At 38.8% G+C, this 8,209-nt stretch overlaps 1 long non-coding RNA gene and 1 other non-coding gene across 2 annotated transcripts; both read right to left on the bottom strand.

The window, feature by feature from the left end:
- Positions 1 to 955: 955 nt before the first annotated feature.
- Positions 956 to 2,563, bottom strand: LOC113734802 (uncharacterized). Its single transcript, XR_011841619.1, has 2 exons — positions 1,568 to 2,563; positions 956 to 1,385 (listed from the first exon to the last, which is right to left on the bottom strand). It is a non-coding gene; the product is annotated as an uncharacterized lncRNA (long non-coding RNA).
- A 3,403-nt stretch (positions 2,564 to 5,966) lies between these two features.
- LOC140038193 (small nucleolar RNA R71) lies at positions 5,967 to 6,073 on the bottom strand. Its single transcript, XR_011841988.1, has one exon. It is a non-coding gene; the product is annotated as a small nucleolar RNA R71 (small nucleolar RNA).
- Between the last annotated feature and the right edge of the window lie 2,136 nt (positions 6,074 to 8,209).

The raw sequence follows: 8,209 nt of genomic DNA, 5'->3' as shown, positions 1-8,209 counted from the left end.
ACACAAATGATTGATAAATATTTTTATAATGCATTAATTTTTTTGTGCACACAAAACTTGATGAATCAAAACGAATCAAAATTCTTTCACTGCAATTTTATAATTAACATATATCAATTATAAGATGGTAGACATAGCAAAACTCTGATCTTCAATGATTTTCGCTTATGTATTTAGGGGTTAAAAGCAACTAAATATTTGGGTAATTTGATCTATAAGTTCAATTAAATATGTGGAAATTAATGCTAAGAAAGATCTAGGTAAACTCGTTTATAGATTAATATCGGTTGAGATACGTAGCATAGTTCAAATTTTGCACGCGTCTACATTTTAGAGTATGAGTAAGCTCACTCAATTAAGTTTTTTTTCTCCCTTTTTAGATAAGATATTAGAATGGTACCAATTTAAGTAGACTTGAAAGTTGGAGTACTAACAAAGAATCATTTTTCGTAGGTGAGGACAGAGGAGATCTTGAAAGGAAGAAGAGGTCAAGAGAGTAATTTTGAAGGTTGAACAAATAATGGACACTTGGAATGCATATATATACGTAAATTTATGTTGGAAATCCGAGCTCTCGGGCAATATCTTTCTCCCCTTACTCCTGTTATTTTGCTTCTTTTCAAACCCTTTTCTTGCTTCAATAACAGACAGAGACAGAGACACTGAGGGCCTATGGATAACAGTGTGAATGCATAATATTGATTTAATGCATCAATAATGTCAGCCTTGGAAGACCTCCAAATAAAGTGGTAGTAAAAGACAAATGTTTTCTAGAGATGCAAAAGAGGAGCAACGCAAAAAAAGGCATGATTTTCATGTTATCGAGGTTGTAAGGGGGAACCACTGGAGCTGTCAGGAGTGCAGACCAGCATCAAACCCATGTAGACCGGACACCCGAGGAACAAAAAAAATATATCGCAATGCGGAGGAAAAAAATTCAAAGAACACTTTCCAATTTTGTTAATGTTTGAATTTTCTTCTATAGAAAAGGAAAATTATCAAATAAACATATGATAAAAACTAATATGGGCGAGAAATAATACTAAGCACGGATCTCAAAGACGCGAACAAGTTGGCCAGAAATAATATAAAACATAGACCCCAAACTTGAGAACTAATTAATTCAGATTATGACAAATTAAGTGGCCTCTCAAGGCAATGATCTAGATGCAGTCTGTATCTTATTTTAGCCTTTGTAGTCCAGCTCCAGCAGCTGCTAAGTCCTATTTCTCAACTCAATTCTTAGGAGGAACAATAATTTGACCCTTGGCAATCTTGTTTTTGAAAAGTTCCACGAACCCCGGATAACATTGAAAGAAACTTGTAGAACCGAGGGAGCCATTGCCTTCCAATGACATTTCCCGGCCAACTGAACAAAAGATGGCCTGCAAAAGGCAAACAAAAAAAAAAGTAATGAGAATCTCCAATTGTTACTGCCTTTTTTTGAGAAAAAATGATGGGTTTAAAAATTCTGCCAGATTCACTCAGCCCATGATCTTCAACCCTTTCTTGCTTAACAGTCCAAGGAAGAACAATAGTAGTATATAATCTTCAAACTAAAACTTACTCTAAAGATGTGACAACAGAGAAATACTCCAATCCATCTCCATCTGCAACCTTGGCAGCAGAGAAGAATTTAGGCACGACGAGTAACTGGCCGCTCTGCACCCGGGCGTCCAATGCCTTCCCACCAGTCATACCCGAAATTCGAATCACACCACTGCCTTTAGCGAAGTAAATCAACTGGAAGGATGCATCAGCGGTATACATGGGGTTAACATGGACAACGGATCCAACTTCACGACATTAGCACATAGTCCCACTTTCTCCAGAAAAGGAAAATTTTCAGGAGTAGCAATGGTCATTGACCCGCCCTGATTGACGTGGATGCTGGGCTTGGCACTTTCAAAGTCGAATAACATCTCGATGTGATCAGCATCTTTGCATGGATCGTGCAACGTTTGACCCTCAACAAGCTTGACAATTAAAGCACCGGTTTGGCACGTCAGGAGCTGATCTGATTCATCTTGGGTGAGATCGAAAGCTCTGGAAACAAAATCAGTCGAGAAACCCCCAAGAACACCCAAGCCTCCTGTCAAGAAGAAATAGTCAAACCGAGAGGAAAAAGAAGGGCAAGATCGTACCTTACCCGAGAGGAAAAACAGAAGGCCTGCGTTCGGGGAGGAAAAAGGGGCGAAGACGGCACCTCCTTGGTCTGTAAGAAGGAAGTCTCAAGAATCGCTTCTCAAACCAGTAAAAGAGAAAAGCATTGAAAGAGAAAGGCAAGAGAATGGTTTTAAAAAACCCCACAACTGCACATGTAGCTAGTACCTAAAACAGAACAGAACCAAGTCTTCTAAATACCCACAACTGAACATGACTTGTAAGAAGCTATTCTCAAATCAAGAAAAAAAAAAAGCACAACCACATCATTGAAAGAGCAAGTTTGCAACCTTCCGGAGAGCAAAATAGTAGATCTAGAGGACCCAAAGAACCAAAAAAAAAAATTTATAGGGGAAACTCACAGCGAAGACGAACCTAACCATAAAGGAAGAACAAGAAAACTTACTACGGAGGAGAGGAGGAGAAGCGAACGGACGGCAGCCGATTTGGATGACTGAAACCCAGAGAAAGCGAGAGACAGAGGCTCGATGGGCATTGTGCGGCTCGAGAAGGGAAACAAGAACAAAGAGCAAAAACATCAGTTTCATGCTAAAGAAAAGATAATGCAGAAAACTCACAGCAAAGACTGCATGTCACCGAAAAGGAAGAAAAAGAAAACTCACCACGGAGGAAGAGGAGGAGAACCAAACGTCTGGACCGCTGCAACCCAGAGAACGCGAGAGCTCGAGGCTTGATGCTTCTTGCGTGGTAAGAAGGGAACCGGATATCTCAGCAGGATCCTACCCCATGGCTCAGAACAGCCGGATAAGCAAGAGAGCAACATTGCCCAAAAGGAGGAGAGAGGGAGAAGGCAGTGGGAAGAAGGGGCATGTGATACAGCCACATAGAGAGAACGCGGCAGACAACGCAGCAGGAGGCACATGGGATATTGACGGAGGACAAGCAGCGCGCAATGCGCGAACAACACAACGCTCCCAATCCACATGCGCGGCACGTGAGAGGACGACGAAAACCTCCAGGTCATCACAGCCCTTCGCCTCTTTATCTACTTATGTTGAAAAAGCAAGACATGATAAAAACGGCAACTAGGCTCTGTTTGGGATTGCAGTGCTTTTAGTAAAAAAGTATTTTTATGTGCTAAAAATATTTTTAAAGTGTTTGGTAAATATTATCTCATAAAATTAGGAGCAGAACTTTTAGTATTAAAAGCACTTTTAGTAAAATCTAAAATTTTGTACTTTTAGAGTAGTTTTTGTGATTTAAAAAATAAAACATCAAATTTAATCATCTTATCCTATATTATGAACTAAATAAAGAGATAAAAAACTTTTTAAAAATTTCAAATTATACATTATTCAATACAATAAGTATTTATTGAATTATGTCTCCAAACAATATATTTAAAAGTATTTAAGTAGTTAATAAGTACTTTTATTAAAAGTTCTATTATGAAAGTACTTTTCAATAAGCGACCGCAACCCCAAACGTGCCCTAGAAAATCTTCTAGTCACTATGGACGCTTGTCGAAACCTCCAAAAAATAATACTAATTCCACAATCACAAATAAGAAATTTTTATAGTATGATAGTGAAAGTTAGGTTGAATCGAAGGGAAATTTAATTCTAAATATCCTATAGGAATCTGAAATTAGTGACGAAAGGGGGATTTGAAATATGAATTGAATAAACAAATTCTAGAAAAATTAAATGAACCAATCAATTAAAAATGATTCAGTTCAAAGGTTAAACATCCACTTCATAGACTTGGGATGATCATTGAAGTGCAAAAATTATTCCTGTGATAGGTTGCGATTTTATCATTTATTTTATTATTAATTTCCCCTATTACCTAACCCAATGTAGATTAATTATTAGATTCTACTCACTTTTGGAAATTTGCACTTATTACAGGGAGTAGAACAAAAATACCATAACAAATGCTAATTTGGCAGTCATCAGAAAAGAGTTCAAGTAGCAGGCATCCAGGGACATTTTTGGAATATCAAGACGCGACTCTTATTGGTAATTTGGCCGAAGATAGCATTGAAAAGAAAGGGCTGGAGTCTTCTTCGTTTGGCTAGCGAACGCCGCATGGTAGCCAGGCATTAGATAGAAATAGGAAATAGAGTAGAGAACTGGGGGGAGTACTTTAGATTAGCTTTTGACTTTTTCTTAGGAGTTTTTTCTTCTGTGTATGATAGAAACTACTTTGAGTTGTTTTCTTTGACTTTTCCCTGTGGTCTTTTGTGGTTGCCTCCCACGCATGTTAGGAGCAATTGGAGGATTTAGTTACTTTCTGTACCTTGTGTTTCCTTTCACCAATTGAACGAATTGAGTTTTTCCCAATTCCGAAGAACGATGTCCGTGGATATTATTTCTGAATTCTCGCGTGGGTTTCGTTCATTCGAGATGAGCTAAATCCCTTCTCTAGTCAAGAAATAACGGAGGCTCTGGGTCCCCTAAAAATTGTGAGATCGATTTAATTTTATCTTTTTATTTTATTTATTGGTATTCGCCTATTCTTTGATTACAATGCTTATGGTTGTCCAATTAATCAATTGTTTTGGATCCGGATAATTAGTTAATTTGGTAATCTATTGTCAATTTCGAGCGTTAAATCCGTAATTGTTTAATTGTCTCAAAATAGTGACAACTGGTATGATTAAATTTGTGTCTAGAGAATATGCGGGCTAATATGAAATAACCCTGGTAGTGCGTTATTTGGTTAGAATAGAGCTCCTCTAATGTATAAGGCAATTGGAAAATTAAATCTTACAGGCGTACCTAGGATTAATTCTCAATTAGGGTAGTGATTAACAAGCGTACCTTAATCACCGACAGAGTAAGGAGGGGTTGACTATTATCGCTTGTTTGGCAGTTATAACCTATTTATTAGTAAATATTTGCAATTGCTTGTGCATCGATGATCAATTAGGTGAACCATTGTTGAAGTTAATTCTTGGCTAGACCTTATCATTAATTTGATTTTAGTAAATTGTCATTGAAGTGCAAGTTAGCTATTTATTTTTATTTGAACTCCTTTGGTTGTTATCGTTTATACAAAAACACCCCATTGTTATTGTGAATTTCAAAAAAACAATTACTCCCCATTCGACCCTACTTATCATTATCTACAGAATTACCTTTTGTTTGAACAAGTTATTATTATTATACAGGCTCGACAACCTGTCAATTTTTGGCGTCATTGCCGGGGACTGGAGCTAGTTATTTGTTTCTTTTTAAGTTCATTTTTGCTCTAATTTTCTGGTACTTTCGAGTGTATGTCTCGTTCTTCTCGTACAGGTGAATTAATTTTTGACCCTGAGGTAGAGAAGACTACACGCAGAACAAGGAAAGAGACCAAACAATTCAGAGAAGAGCACTCCAGTGCTGCATCTCAGAGTTCTGATCCAGAAGTTGAACCAACAGATTCACTTAGTGATACTTCAAGTGATTCGAACCAAGAGAGAGTTACCATGGCAAATGCACGAACATTAAGGGAGTTGGCTGCTCCTAATTTAAATCAGTAGCCTTTATGCATTACTTTTCCAAGTTTGAATGATAATACTCCATTTGAATTAAAATCTGGTCTAATCCATCTCTTGTCATCTTTTCATGGTTTGCCAGGTGAGGAACCTTACAAGCACTTGCAAGAGTTTGATGTCGTGTGCAACAGTATGAGGCCCCTGGAATCAAGAATAGATAAAAATGAGAGCATTCCCCTTCTTTTTGAAGGATTTTGCTAAAGACTGGTTGTACTACCTACCACCAGGTAGTATCACCATGTGGGATCAGTTGAAGAAAAAATTCTTAGACAAGTATTTTCCCACGTCTCGAGCTGTAATTCTAAGAAAGGAGATCTGTAGTATCAAGCAGCACCCAGGGGAGTCGCTTTATGATTACTGGAAGCGATTCAAAAAGTTGTGCATCAAGTGCCCCCAATACCAAATAAGTGAGCAATTGCTCATACAATATTTTTACGAAAGACTACTTTTCAGAGACGGGAGCATAATTAATGCTGCAAGTGAAGGGGCATTGGTGAACAAGACCCCTCGAGAAGCATGGGAGCTAATTGAAGGAATGACTGAAATTCGCAGCAATTTGGTACGATGGAGGATGTCCCGATACGCAAGGTGAATGAGGTAGAGACATCCTCTATCTAGCAGCAATTGACTAAGTTGACTTCTTTTGTTAGACAACTGGCTGTAGAAAATGCATCTCAAGCCAAGGTGTGCGGGATTTGCACTAGTATGGGTCATTCTACGGAGATGTGCCAATGATTCAAGAGAAAAGGACAGAGCAAGTAAACATGACTGGTCACGTGCCCGCGCCAAGAAAGGTCTATGGCCCGTACTCGAGTATATATAACTCGGGTTGGAGAGATCACCCCAACTTTAGTTATAGAGGAAATAGGCAACCCAATTTTGCGCCAAATAGGAAGCAGGGGCATCACCAGCAGTATCAGCCTCACCCGCCACCACCTTCTTCAAACTCAAGTCCGTTTATGAAAGAAATGATTGAGCAATTGATTGTTAATCAACAAAAGACGAATTCTGACCTACAAAGCATGAGGAATCAACTGGGACAGATGCAAGTCATGCAGAGTCAGATGAGTCAAATGGCGATAGCAATTAACCGTCTAGAATCCCAAGTCCAGGGCAAATTGCCATCTCAACCTGAAGTGAACCCGAAGAACGTGAGTGTGATGACTTTAAGGAGCGGGAAGGAAATTCAGGGACCAGAATTCATGATTTCAAAGAACAAGGATGAGCAAAAGATCGAGAACGAGCTTGAAAAGGAGGACAGCGTGGCACAAATCCAAAGGTACTTCCCGACACAGTCATTGTAGTTAAGACTAATCCACCTCCCTTTCCTAGCAAGTTGGAGAAACCGAGAAAACAAGATAAGGAGAAGGAGATCTTGGAGGTGTTCCACAAGGAAGAGATTAATATCCCCCTCTTAGATGCAATCAAATAAGTGCCGAAGACGCAAAGTTTTTGAGGGATCTATATGTCAATCGAAGGCGGCTGAGGGGAGATGAAAGGGTCGTTGTAGGGGAGAACGTGTCCGCAGTCTTGCAGAAGAAGCTCCCACCGAAGTGCGGGGATCCAGGTAGGTTTACTGTCCCATGTAGGATAGGTAATATTTTGATTAGGAATACCATGCTGGACTTAAAAAGCATCAATCAACGTAATGCCTAAATCTATGTATGTTTTTCTGAACCTAGGTCCATTAAAAGAAATTGAGATAATAATTCAATTAGCTGACCGAACAAATGCATACCCTGATGAGTTGGTTCAGAATGTGCTGGTTAAAGTTAATGAATTGATATTCCCAGTTGACTTTTATGTACTTGACATGGATGATGACCATTTTTCCGATCCTCGCCTTTGCTTTTAGCTAGACCCATTTTTAGTACAGCCTAGACAAAAATTGATGTTCATAAGGGTATCTTGTCTATGGAATTCGATGGAGATATAGTCCACTTTAATATTTTTAATACAATGGAACATCCTGTTAATTCTCACTCTGTGTTTGCTATTCATGCTATTAATTTCTTTATGCAAGAATTTTCTGAGTTTGCTTGTAGGGATAAATTCAAAGTTGCTGCGAACGAGTATCAGGGGATGAAAGTAATTTATAAGATGAAAATGAGTAGAAAATTAAGGAAAAAGATTGCACTCAATGGCTATTTGGATCCCGGAGAAAAACCACCGATTACAAGGAAAATTGAATTACATCCATATTGAAGAGTGGTGTTCAATGTCTAGTCAAAGACATTAAAGAAAGACGCTTATCAGGAGGCAATCCAATTTCTTTTTAGTTGTTTGTTCAGTTTTAATTGGTAGCTTAAATATGTTTTCCTTATGTTTGATTGATTTCGGGTTTCAATTTTCATTTTTGATGTTTCACAGGTATCTCCCTGACTTGACGCACCAGCGTCAACTAGGTGCGTGGCACATTTCGACTTCCTGGCGCTTGGTTAAAAAGGTTTCTGCCCTCATGACGTGCCCGCGTCAAGTCATCCAAAGAGCTCATCGTCAGAAGGGTTCCTGCCTACATGACGTGCCCGCGTCAAGTCACCT

This window comes from Coffea arabica, chromosome 3c (assembly GCF_036785885.1).
Source record: "Coffea arabica cultivar ET-39 chromosome 3c, Coffea Arabica ET-39 HiFi, whole genome shotgun sequence".
Taxonomy (NCBI): Eukaryota; Viridiplantae; Streptophyta; class Magnoliopsida; order Gentianales; family Rubiaceae; genus Coffea; species Coffea arabica.
Note: the sequence above shows the minus strand (reverse complement) of the source record. Positions and strands in the feature narration are given on the sequence as shown.